This window comes from Rousettus aegyptiacus, unplaced genomic scaffold, assembly GCF_014176215.1.
Source record: "Rousettus aegyptiacus isolate mRouAeg1 unplaced genomic scaffold, mRouAeg1.p scaffold_m13_p_3, whole genome shotgun sequence".
Lineage (NCBI taxonomy): Eukaryota > Metazoa > Chordata > Mammalia > Chiroptera > Pteropodidae > Rousettus > Rousettus aegyptiacus.
The window spans coordinates 107,859,378-107,868,069 of record NW_023416306.1 but is presented as its reverse complement, the minus strand read 5'-3'; the positions used below and the strand labels follow the sequence as shown (position 1 = coordinate 107,868,069).

General features: G+C 37.4%; 1 pseudogene; it reads left to right on the top strand.

The window, feature by feature from the left end:
- The first annotated feature begins 302 nt into the window (after positions 1-302).
- Positions 303-1,237, top strand: LOC107521108 (annotated as a pseudogene).
- The last annotated feature ends 7,455 nt before the right edge of the window (positions 1,238-8,692 follow it).

The following is an 8,692-nucleotide window of genomic DNA, read 5'->3' as shown; positions in this document are numbered from 1 at the left end:
AAATTAGATGTAAGACAAAGCATTTTGCCTCTATTTCATGATTTTACATCAAATGAAGATGAAATTTACCTGATTTCATCCACTGACAAAAAAGTTCAAGCAGCCTACAGCTGTACATTTATTAAGAATCAAGGTCAAAGGGCTCATGCAGAATAGGACACCATTAATTCAAGACTTGTTTTCAAATATTCAATACATTTCCCTGTATGAATCAAACTCCCTGTCCTAAGAAAAGTTTCAAATGTCTCAGTGGTAGAATAACTTGTCATTATCTTTCGTCTTCTCTCCACAGTCTGGGGACAATGAATAAGTCAGGGACATCTACTGTGACACAGTTTGTCTTGCTGGGCTCTCCTGGTCCCTGGAAAGTGCAAATCATCCTTTTCTCAATGATTTTGTTGGTCTACATCTTGACTCTTTCTGGGAATATGGCCATCATTTGTCCAGTTTTGTGGGACAACCAACTTACACCCTTATGCTCCTGGTCAACTTCTCCTTCCTAGAGACCTGGTGTGTGACCTGCACAGTCCCCGACATGCTGGTTAATTTTCTTTCCAAAACCAAGACCATATCTTTCTCTGCTTGCCTCACTCATTTCTGCTTCTTCTTTCCCCTGGGCACAACGAAATGCTTCTTCCTCTGTGTCATGGCTTATGATTACTACCTGGCCACTTGCTGTCCACTGTACTATCCCTCAGTCATTAATGGACAGCTCTGTGCCATTCTCATGTCCCTCTGTTGGATTGTTAGTTTCCCTGGACATTCAACTTCTATTTTTTTTAATTTCAACTACCCTTCGGTGGTCCCAATATCATTGATCACATTCTTTGTGATGTGGACCCACTAATTGCATTGTCCAATGCTCCTACACCCATCATTGAGCATGTTTTTCATTCTGTGAGCTCTCTTATCCTCATTCTCACCATGTTGTACATCCCAGGGTCATATATCCTGGTGCTCAGATTGTGCTTCAGGATCCTTCTTCAGCTGGGCAGCAAAAGCCTTCTCTACCTGTGGATTCCACTTAGTTGTGGTGTCTCTGTTCTATGGAACCATAATGGTGATGTAGGTAAATTCCACGTCTGATAACTCAGTTGCTATGCATGAGATCATCACACTGATATACTCTGTAATGACACCAGTCTTAAACCCTATCATCTACAGCCTGCTCAACAGAAACATGAAATTCGCCTTCCATCAGGTCCTTTGTGTAAAGAGAATTACCCAAACCTTGTGAATAGGCTTTACGAAACCCAATGACTCTCTTTATACAAGTGGAAAAATAATCCTCTTCTCGTATCCCAAGTGACTTGGCTTTATTCATGACCATCACAGTCCTTTTGTGCTAAGCAAAATTCATCATGTATTTGATCACTTTTTGATACTATTTAAGTTTTATAAATGTATCTCTCTGAGAAGATTGCCATGAGACATGTGGTAAATATCATTCTCAAAAATCTCAATATTTACTTCCAGAAAGGTTTTGACTTTTTCAACATTCAATCTCTGCCCACACAACTTTGTTATCAGATATGAATTGAATTGGTTATTTGCTTTCATGGCCATCTAAATTTTATTAAAATGACATAGCACATAAAATGTCTGTTGTTCTGAATTTTCGGCAGAAACTAGGAGACAATAAAGCCAGTTTCACAATCCTTAGCTCATCATCCTCATCAACAGTGTACAAGAGAGGCTGGAAGTTTGATCGAAACCATGAGGAAAAATATGTTTGGTGAGTTATTAGTATGCGGTCCCCATAAGGAAAATGAGGATCATATCAGGAGAACCACTCAGAGGGCTTGACCTTGTCCCCTGAAGTTTGAAGGACACCTGCACTGTCCTGATTCATATCTGAAAAAAAATGTAAACACTACAGAAGAGCTGCTGGCTCTGAGAGCAGAGCAGGAAGATATGGGCCATAAAGGGAACAAACAGAATTCTCACCAATAATAGAGCAAATATAGAATATCCACATTTGGCCTAATTAGAGCTCATGGAAGGTAACCAATCTGGACGATCTTGAAATGGATATGGTAAAATAAGGCTATCCCAAAAGTGAGTCTATATGGAATGGGTCACCAGAATCCAGGGGTGAAAATGCATAAAGCAAGTACACATTAAAATAAGTATAATGAATCATTCTAAAGCAAATTTGTAATAGCCATTAGCAAAGATAAAAAATAGAACACTGCAAAAAATCTGGAAGTTTGTTTTTTATCATGCCTATTTTTCCCTTTAACTTCCATCATAAACTTCTTTGCTTTATAATTTTTATTTATCTACTATAAAATAGTTTAGATTTATCTGCTTTAAAAATTTACATATGGCTTCTCCCAGCACCATTGCTTGAAGAGGCTTTACTTTCTCCATTGTATGTTTTTGACTCCTTTGTCAATAATTATTTACCCATAAATATGGGGATTTATTTCAGGGCTCTCAATTCTTTTCCATTGGTTGTCTGTTTGTTCTTCTGCCAACACCATGCTGTTTTGATTATCACTTATATGTAGGATATAAGCCTGAAAACAACAAACGAACAAAACAAACAGACACTCATGAACACAAACAATAGTTTAGTGGTTACCAGAGAATTCATAAGTAACGTCAGGAGCATGACAGCCTAAGTGGCCTCCCTGGTCTCTCACCTTAAAATTATAACATGTTGAACAACTATAATTCAACAAAGGATTCCTTGCTCAACACACAGACACATTTAAGAGATCTGCACACTGAAACATCTGAAGATGGGTGAATGTGAACAGAGGAAGGGGGAAGGCAGAATAGCAGTGATGGGGGCCACTGATGAAGCCTGAAGTTCACTGCTGGTCTCAGGAGAGCAGAGAAATCAGTTTGCAGCATGCACTCTCTGCAGCCTTGAGGAAAAGAAAAGTAGAATGAGCATTCCTGCCTGAGTGGCCAGCACATGCTGCAGCTGAACCCAGGGATTCGGCTGGGACATAACACAGAAGTGTGGCAGCTGTGGTCTAGCAGCCAGCATGCCAGCCAGAAACCAAAGTCATGGTACCTGCCTGCCTCCCTTCACTCTCCCAGAGCTAGCTGAGGATCCCAGAAGAAGCAGTGGCAATGAGTATCTGGTTATAGAGCACATTCTCTGCAGCCCTGGGAAATGGAGAGAGACAGAAGCCTTCCTCCCCGAGCAGCAGATGCATGCTATGGCTAATCCCAGTGACAAGGGTAGGGATACAGAGGTGAGACAGCTGCGGTGTGGCTGTTGCCATGACCAGGAGGAGGACAAAACCATGAATGAACAAGCCAGCCTCTCCCATTCCACCCTGACCCCACCCATGACCGCTGATCCCAAAGGGGACACCTGCCACACCTTGGGAAGTCTCTGGTTGTAGGGAGTAGCACTGGGATTTCACGAGCGCAGAACCTCATCCCCCACCACATCCCCCACAGGAATGGTCCCTGAGAGGAAGGCAACCTGGTCACAGAAAGACATCCTCCTCCTCAGGGAGTACAGGGCATCTTTCCACTCTGGTGAGGAGACTAAAAAGCCTGAAAGCCTGAGCAACGCGAGACAAAATTTTAAAAGTTGTGCTTTGACGCTACCTACTGGAAAACGAAAGGAAGACCTTTGCTTATCAACCTGCTAGACAGAGAAATGTCACTCCTTCAAAACACCAGATTTCATTCTCATAAATGCCTAGGCAGAGAAATAATCCATCAAATATCATGAAGAACCAAGGTAACGAGAGAGTTCCGATAGAAAAGGCAAAATCTCCAGAAAATAAGTTTAAGGACATAGAAATACGTGCTTTAAATGACAGGGAATTCAAGATTGCGATTCTGGAAAAACTCAACGAGATGCGGGAAAACTCAGATAGGCACTTTAATGAACTCAGAAATAAAATCGATGAACAAAAGAAGCACTTTACCGAAGAGGCTGAAATGTTAAAAAAGGAACCAAATGGAATTACTATATCTTCCTGGAGAAAAGACTCCTTTTGAATCATGTAACATACTTCTCTATTCCTGGTAATGATCCTCATTCTGAAGTCTACCTTGATGATATTGGGCGACTTCAATTTTCTTTTGGTTAATATTTGTATGGCTTATTTACTAATTTTTTTTGTATTTTCTGTTTAGCTCATTATTTTTATTTAAAGTGGACTCCTTGCACACAGCATATTGCTGAGTCTTGTATTTTTCCCCCCGATTTACATTCTCAGTCTTTTAATTGCTGCTTTAGGCCATTTATATTTAATCCAATTTCTGATATGTTTGGATTAAAATCTACCACTTGGCTAACTGCATTCTATTTTTCCATCTATTCATTTTTTCCCTCATGTTATGCCTTCTTCTGGGTTATTTTTTATGACTCCATTTAACTCTATTATTGCCTTATCATTTGTATCTCTTCTTAAAATTTTTTAAATGGTTGTCCTTGCATATAAAATATATATTTAATCAAAGTCTAACTTCAAATAATAGTTAATAGTTCATGTGTTGTAGAACTCTTAAATGAGTGTAGAAGGAACATACCTCAGTGTAATAAAGCCATATGTGATTACCCCATAGCTAATGTCATACTCAATGGTGAAAGGTTGAAAGTTTCTCCTCTTAGACTAAAACAAGACAAGAGTGTCCACAGTCACCCTTTCTATTCAACATAGTACTAGAAGTCCTAGCCAGAGCAATCGGTCAAGAAAAAGAAATGAGGTATCTAATTAGAAAAAATGAGGAAGAGAAAATCTCTTTGTATGCAGATTAAATGATATTATATACAGAAAATTCTAATAGCGCCACAAAAAAACTGTTACAACTATTAACAAATTCAGTAAAGTTTCAGGTACAAACTCAATATACAAAAATCAGTTGAATTTATATACACTACCTATGAAATATCTGAAAAAGAAATAAAGAAAAGAATCTCATTCACAGTAGCATCAAAAACAATAAAATACTTACTAATAAAGTTAACCAAGATGGAGAAAGTTCTGTATACTGAAGATTAAAACTATAAGATTTTAAGGAAAGAAATTGAAGAGGACACTAATAAATGGAAAGATATTCCACACTCATGGGACAGAACTAATGTTGTAAAAAATGTCTGTACTACCCAAAGACATAGATAGATTCAATGCAATTCCTATCAAATTCCAACAGCATTTTTTCACAGCAATAATAATAATAATAATAAAACTAAAATTCATATGAAACCACGAAAGACTGTAAATAGTCAAAGCGATCGAGAAAGAAGAACAAAGCTGGAGGCATGATTTCAAGCTATACTACAAAGCTATACTAATCAAAACAGTATGGTACAGGTATAAAAACAGACACATAGACCAATAGAACAGAACTGAAAGCCCAAATATAAACACTCATATATATGATCTACCAGTACTTAACAAGGAAGCCAATGGAGAAATGGCACAGAGCATCTCTGAATATCAGGTTCACTTACAAGCTGCCCCAGTACCCACCAGTGAAGGTTTTCTTATTGATCTTCACTGTTACTTCACTCCTGGGGAAACCTAGAAGCCATATTTTAAGAAAATCATTTAAGAAGACCCTAGGAAGACCCTAGGAAGAATCCCCAATTTTTTAAGAAGATAAATAAAATACCGATGGTAAAAATCTCTTCTCACATTTGCACTAGTTTTAAATTCCATACTCTCTGAAGTGAAATCAGAATGGAAACTGATCATTTGACTAGATTAGTCAATTAAGTGCCTTCTACCACTTTGGAAATCCTTCCTCATCAATTAACATCACTCCACATCATGATCAGATCACACAAACAGTTCCTACCTAATACCAAATACCTGGTCATTACACTGAGACTCCAGAAAAATTCCGTGGATTTAATCTTAAAGTGACCAACACAATATAGTTTCCTGCTTCGCTGTGTTATAGCATTTTGTTTAAGCTACATAGAAAATGTTCACAAACATGACTGTTTCATAGAGTCATGGGCACAACTTCCATTTATCTCACTGATCTCCACAGAGGGTGTTCTTTAATGGAATGCAAGCTCTGCAATAGAAAGCCTCCTGAAATCTACCCCGTCCTTCCCCTGGGTTCTCATGTCCTTGACTCTAGCCACTCCCTACAAGTTAATCTACTGAACGGAGCCTCAAAGATTAGAAAGTAGATGCACTCCAGGGGAAACTTGAGGATGCCACTGAGACTACCTAGGGAGAAACATGGAGTTTTAGAGTAATTCCTGAGAGGAAACATTGTACACACTGCTTCATGTGTTAAATATCTCAGCAAACTCCTAGAAAACAAGCCTCTGGAACCTCCAGAAGTGAAGGCAGTCCAGGGAACCACACATGATGCCCTCACCTGGAATTTTCCTCATTAGAGCCAATGAAGAGGAGATAACCTTTAAGTTCAGCACCACTGAACCCAACCCTCTCTCCAAGCTGAGTCAGGAAAATCATCATCGTATGTAAGAGAAAAAGGAGTAATTGTTCACATTACATCCACTGCTGTGATATACTACCAAATGCCTTTGACTTTATAAATCTGATTAGTCATTGTTCCTCTGTAGTAGTATAGCATAATGTTTCATATGTGAATACAGTACACTTAATGTTCATTGGGTGGAAAGTCGTGCTCCCTCTGGGTAGCCTATCCAAGAAACGAAGTTAGAATAGATCAGCTGCACCACTTTCCCCAATTCTATGATTTTATAATTATTAGGGGCTATCTTTCTGAAACAATCTCACTTTTCAGAAGTAATAAGGTGGTATATTCTCCTCTCATACTACCTGAGAAGACTGTATACCAATTGAGGCACATTTGAAAGGAGGCTATATAATCAAGCTATTATTCTTGAGGTGGGCAAAATGGTGAGTTGACTGGTTAGCTGGTTGGTTAGTTGGTTGGTTTCTTACACTGGAAAGGAGTGTACAAAAGAACTGCCTCCCAAAGATGATAGCTCATGTGATAATTCATGAATACCAAAAGCATGAGAAACAGTATGTTAATGGCATAAAATGGTGGATGTTCCAATCTAAAACCCTAACTATTCTCAGCAAGTAATTTTAGAGGCTTCACAGGATGGAGTTATGCAAAACTTGATGGGGTTGGTTTATTCTATCAATGCTTAAAATGAAAATCGGTTACTCTGAGTTTTCCATTCAGCTCCTCACCCTTTGACCATCTCATCACTTATGTACATTTTCACCAAAAGCTACAGGAAAAATAATATCACTGCTAATAAATCTTACAGGGTACAGTGATTAAAAAAAAAAAAAAGATAGAGGTGTGAAGCTGTCAATGTACAATGTAGAGTGTCCTGAACTGTTATTCACATTAAACATGCATGTTCCACTTTTTCAGAAAGGACAGGAAGCACAGATTTCATGAATGTGGCTCCTGGTTTAAATCTCTGAGCCTGTATTTAGTTCCTGACCTGCAGCAGGAAAATTGATTTATTTAGACTTTGTAAATAACAGTCATGACAGTCTAGCGATCCTCTATTAAACACCTTAATCAGGGAAGGTGGTAAACAAATGTCCTTTGAATTTAACATTGACTGGAAATCTAGACAACTTTAGAATTGGATGTTCAAGCCTCCTTTTTCGTGCTTCCATAAAAACCATCAATGAGGGACTAGTGATATTGAGGCCCGAATCATGTTTTCTTCTCTTTTTCCTTTGCCTTTCAAATTTATCTTCCATTCCAGACAAAGTTATGACTGATAAACTCTAACATACAAAATAAGAAATCTGAACTTAACAAGAAAACTTAGTAGCAAAGCTAACATTTTAAGGCTCTTAATCAATGCTTTTTAATATTAATCAATTGTAAGATTACTCTGAGGTTCAAACACTGAATTTGTATATTTTTGACAACTATTAAATATAAACTTTTATATAAACTCTTAAATAAGACTAAAAAGTACCTGCCTGTCTAAATATTTGAAAATGTTCTCTCTTCCCTTTTAAAGAACAAAATTAATTCCACAAGGTAATATTGCAGATAAACCCCACTTGACTTAGATCTCTTTGTTTATATCATGTAAAAATACTTATTAAATAAACCTGTCTTGAAAACATCATTTCTTTATTTTATTTAGGCAGATTCTGAATATGAAAATAAGATAATTCATTTTTATTTATTAAGTGTAAAAAACATGAAAATAAACTCTTCCAAATAGAGATATTCAAAAAATAATTTTCTCACTTCTTTAGAGCAAAAATTTTTTCACATGCTTGGTTTTCTGTACATTTTTTTGGTGTCTCTCAAAAGTTATATTTAAAGTGATTAAACTTTAAAAGAATTTCTTTCAAGGAAAATTTAAGAACAGTCTTGAGTCTTCAGCATAGCGATGTCTGTGACAATCGGTTCAGTTGCTTAGACTACTGCAAAAATCTAGAGTCCTGAAGTAAGTTTTATCTCCATGTGTTATTCAACTAAGTCTGTTCTGCTGCCAAAGGTTTAACCAAATTTCATACATTTTTAAAAATGTAAGCTGAATCAGAGAAAGTGGATGAGTTCGCGCATGAAGACCCTTAATGAACTTTAGAAAAACAAACCAAAATCAGAAAAGGTCTTCATAAGGATCAAAGCAAAAACAAAGACATTTGTTTGTTTGTACCACTGGTGTGGAAAATTCTTGCTGCATTGAATCCTAGTAAAATAATACTGAGATTTAGAACCACAATCGATTCAAAATAAAGTGGCATCTAGTCCCACCTGGTCTCAAAAT